Source organism: Erpetoichthys calabaricus, chromosome 2, assembly GCF_900747795.2.
Source record: "Erpetoichthys calabaricus chromosome 2, fErpCal1.3, whole genome shotgun sequence".
Classification (NCBI taxonomy): domain Eukaryota; kingdom Metazoa; phylum Chordata; class Cladistia; order Polypteriformes; family Polypteridae; genus Erpetoichthys; species Erpetoichthys calabaricus.
The window spans coordinates 105,619,324-105,624,668 of NC_041395.2; positions in this window are offsets into that span (position 1 = coordinate 105,619,324).

Here is a 5,345-nt window from a genome sequence, read left to right on the forward strand (position 1 = left end):
TGCAGGGGGTGAAAATTGAAGCGAAGTTCAACATACAGTAATCCACAAAAAAATCACACACTGCACACTGTAAAGTAAACCGCTCAGCGAGAAAGCTTGAAGCGAATAACAAGGGGAGATACTTTGGGAAGTAGGCATCAGTCAAAGCACCAATCACAGGCCCGATTAGAAAGCGGAAAGCTGTGACTTGTCGTCTCCCTCCCATGTGACAATCACAGCCCGTGCTACAACTCACGTAGTCACCGAACTTGTTTTGTTGTTCTTAGACTAGGAAATACTACTACATGTACTATGTTTAAAAAACCGCGAAGTCGTGAATCCGCGATAAGTGAACCGCGAAGTAGCGAGGGATTACTGTACTCCCCCCACCGACCAACAATGTCCCGAGTCGAGGTCAGCAGCGCACCATCCCCACCATATACAGTGTTGACACTGTACTGCTTCCCCCTCCTGAGATGCCGGATGGTGGACCAGAATCTCCTCAAAGCCGTCCGAAAGTCATTCTCCATGGCCTCCCCAAACTCCTCCCATGCCCGAGTTTTTGCCTCAGCAACCACTGAAGTCGCATTCCGCTTGGCCTGCCGGTACCCATTAGCTTCCTCCAGAGTCCCACAGAACAAAAGGGTCCTGTAGGACTCCTTCTTCAGCTTGATGGCATCCCTCACCGCCGGTGTCCACCAACGGGTTCGGGGATTGCCACCATGACAGGCACCGACCACCTTATGGCCACAGCTCCGGTCATCCGCATCAACAATAAAGGCACAGAACATGGCCCATTCAGACTCAATGTCCCCCACCTCCCTCGGGACGTGGTCGAAGTTCTGCCGGAGGTGGGAGTTGAAGCTACTTCTGACAGGGGACTCTGCCAGACGTTCCCAGCAGACCCTCACAACACATTTGGGCCTACCAGGCCTGACCGGCATCCTCCCCCACCATCGAAGCCAACTCATCACCAGGTGGTGATCAGTTGACAGCTCCGCCCCTCTCTTCACCCGACTGTCCAAGACATGTGGCCGCAAGTCCGACGACACAACCACAAAGTCAATCATCGACCTGAGACCTAGGGTGACCTGGTGCCAAGTGTACATATGAACACCCCTATGCTTGAACATGGTGTTTGTTATGGACAATACGTGATGAGCACAGAAGTCCAATAACAAAACACCACTCAGGTTCAGATCAGGGGGGCCATTCCTCCCAATCACGCCCTTCCAGGTCTCACTGTTATTGCCCACGTGAGCATTGAAGTCTCCCAGCAGTGCAAGGGTGTCCCCAGAAGGTATGCCCTCTAGCACCTCCTCCAAGGACTCCAAAAAGGGTGGGTACTCCAAACTGCTGTTCGGCGCATATGCACAAACAACAGTTAGGACCCGTCCCCCCACCTGAAGGTGGAGGGAGGTTACCCTGTCATCCACCGGGGTAAACCCCAATGAACAGACTCCAAGTCGGGGAAACTCCAGAGTGATAGAGAGTCCAGCCCCTCTCAAGGAGATTGGTTCCAGAGTCCAAGCTGTGCGTCGAGGTGAGCCCGACTATATCTAGCCGGAACCTCTCGACCTTGTGCACTAGCTCATGCTCCTTCCCCTTCAGAGAGGTGACATTCCACGTCCCAAGAGCCAGTTTCTGTAGCCAAGGATTGGACCGCCAAGGTCCCCGCCTTCGGCCACCACCTAACTCACACTGCACCCGACCTCCTTGGCCCCTCCCATATATGGTGAGCCCATGGGAAGTGTGTTTTATGTGTGTAATTAATTTAGAACTTATCTGTTTTCACTTTGACATTAAAGAGTCTTTTTCTGTTGGTCAGTGCCAAAAAAGTCAAATTAAATCCATTGTGATAAAATGTTGTTAAACAATAAAATGTGAAAACTTCCAAGGCACTGTATATGTAGGTTGCTGGTATTCATTGGATTGTTAATATTGTCCCATTTGGATTTCTGAGTTGTACAAAAGACAGTCAGGAGAGACCTGGGCATAGAGACTTTTATTCTGGCACTTATAGAAACAGTATTTAGACTTTATTCAGTATTGGAGCTTTTATTCAAACACACAGCAAACTGGACAACTTCCTAATCATCTGTCTCTCTTCAGCTTTATTCTTGAGATTAAAAGAACTTGAAAGCATCTTCTTCAGTACGAGTCAGCTGTAGAGAAACAGGCACAGAGACTGAGACAGAGCTGGACATTGTCTATGCAGGACAGAAAGAGAACAGAAGAGCAGGTGAGTAGGCCTTCTTTAAAGGCTCAAACCAACATGTGATATGTACCTAAATTGGTACAGCCGACAGCTTATTCCACACAGCATTTTCTAAACAAACTAAGAATGTGTTTCTTCCATACGTAAAAGCTGTTTCAAAGAGTGTTTTCTCTGTGGCAAATCAGCCCAGGGGAACGAGGCACAGCGCAATTGGTTACACCCTCGCCCTTAGCTTCATTCACATCACTGTTAACGAGAGAGGACATCAGCAATAATGTGTTGAGCAACCGGATGCTGATGAACTGTAAAATTAAATGAACCATCTAGTGAATGTGGAGATTGTGTCTTTCTGCCTATAGAGCCACTGAATGGGAGGTGAATTTATGACCCCATAAGTTATAACAGAGTCCCATGACACACCACTTAATTGCTAGACACTCCTTTTCAATAGTTGAATAATTACGTTCCCTGGAAAGTAATTTCCTTCTCAAAAACATAATTGGTTCTTCATCCTCATCAAAAACCTAAGACAGGGCAGCACCCAAACCAAAAGCATTGACATATGTATGCAATATGAAATCCTTGGTAAAATTAGGATTTCTCAGAACAGGGTAAAAAATCCCAACTTTAAATCACAAAAAACCTTCTCCCAATCAGACAATATATTGACAGCCCTTTGTCAAGTCTGTTAAGGGTGCAGCTCTGCCTAGAAAAGTTGGGAATTGAATGCCTGTAATAAATGACCAGCCCTCAGAAATCACAGACCTGATTCTGTGTCTGTCAATGAACCTCTCTTTTTAATGTGTGGTTTACTCAAATCTTTATCCATAGAATAACCCAAGTAGTGAGTCTCTGACATATCCAATTTACATTTTTGGTATCAGCCATTAAACAAGTCTCCCTTAAGCTATCAATAAGTGTATAAAGTTTGTCTGTCAGTCATTACTGAAAATGATAACATCATTGAAATATACCCCCATACATTTGGCATGCAGACACATAATCTGATCCATGAAAGCCTAGTAAATTTGAATAAGTTTGAATAAACCATCCAGGGCAGCAAATGCAGTTTTCTTACAGTTAGACTCCTTGTGATGCACCTGGCAGTATCCCTTCATCAAATCCATGGTACGTATTTAAAAGGTTTGACAGAGTTTTTCCAACAGTTTAACAACATGTAGAACTGGTCATGCATCCAGTTCTGAAACCTTATTCAATCTCCTGAAATCTATGCAAAAGCGAAAGGACCCATCTGGTTTTGGAACCAGTTCAATAGGGCTACACCATTCACTGTTCCACTCACATATTACCCTCAACTCAAGCATCTGTTTCACCTCCTCAGGAACCATGTTCCTTCTAGCTTCTGGTGTCCGATACAGGTGCATCTGCACCTTAACACCTGTGTCTATGACAATATTATGCTCAGAGAGCTTATAGTCTTACCAGGAAGGGAAGAAAAAACATCACTGTTACATTCAATCAATGCAAGCAATTCACCTTTCTTTGTGTCAGTCAAATCTTTACCAATAGCACTTCAGTCTGAGAAACTACAGTAACTGTCACCAACGCCTTCCCTAAATTATGCCATTGCTTCAAAAGGTTGACATGCAACATGTGAACAGCGCTTGCCAGGTATTCAAACTTTATAATTCACTAGGCTGATTCATTCCTCATCCACAGCCGGACCCTGTTACTTTGCCAGAAATTTGTGCAGGACTAAAAAAGAATGCAATCTCTTGTTTTGAATTCACAGACTTTGCTCTTTAAATCATACAAACATTTCTTTGCTTCCTGTTCACCCTGCAAATGCTTCATAGTAATCAAGGGCAATTTAGAAATTTTCTCCTGTAGTAAAATGGCACACATTTAAAGTTCAGATCATTATCCTGACAAACCAACCATTCCTCCAGAAGAACATCCCATTCTGCCCAAGGCTTTCCATCAAAAATCAAGCCATTAGAAGCCTGAGGCAACACTCTCATAGCATACATCAAAAATGGCAACACAATGTCCCAGGACATTGAGTCTTCATGAGCAACATGCCTAATCATTTGCTTCAATGTTTTATTAAATCACTCAGTCAGCCCATTCTTTTGCAGATGATAAACAGTCGTGCTTGATTTATTAATTGCAAGGCTCAAGATCTGTCAGGATTTCACAAGATATGCCTAATTGAGTAAAAACTTAAGACAGAGCCTTCACCACAGCCTGCAAATTCACTTTCTGCAAACTACTTCAGGATATCTGGTAGCATAGTCTACTAACATGAGTATATACTGGTAACAATTGTTACTTTGGAGATTGGACCAACAATGTCCATGTCAACCCTTTGAAAAGGCATGGTTAAAACTAGCATTGGAATGAGAAGAGGATGCAAAGGTTTGCACATGGACACAATCTGACAGTCAGGGCAAGACTTACAAGATTGGTCCACATCCTTGTCCATTTTCACCCAGAGACAAAGACACAGCGCCACCAGAATCTTAGGTGTCAACCGAAGGTGCCACCTTCAGGAGCATATCCCTGGCACAAATCTGGCTCAGGAGGAAGGGGAATATCGTGTGGCTGCTGCTTTCTGATAAGGATCCATTTGTGCAACACCCCACTTCTGGTACCACTTGTTGCATTTCTGAGTTGCACAAAAGACAGGTAGGAGATAACTGAGCAAAGAGACTTTTATTTTGATATTTAGAAAACAGTATTTAGACTTTATTTACTATTGGAACTTTTATTCGAACACACAACAGACTGGACAGCTTCTTAATCATTTGTCTTACTCCAACTTTATGGTTAAGATTAAAGGAACTCAGTCTGGGATGGAGCTATATACAGTCTGCACAAAACAGAGAGAAAACAGAAGAGCAGGTGAGAAAGCTGGCTTTAAAACCTCAAAGCAACATGCAATAAGTGCCGTACATGGTACAGCCAACAGACAGCCGCTGATCCCACACAGTAAGCTCTAAGAAAACTGAGAGTTTGCTTCTTCCATATACTGTATTTAAAAGCTTTTGTACAGAGTGTTTTTCCCACGGTTAAACTAGCCACATTGAATGAAACGCAATGTAATCTGATACAATATCTTCAAACTCAGAGCTGCCCTCAGGGTTCTCTGAATAGGGATTTCTGCAATGTCAGACATCAGGACCAT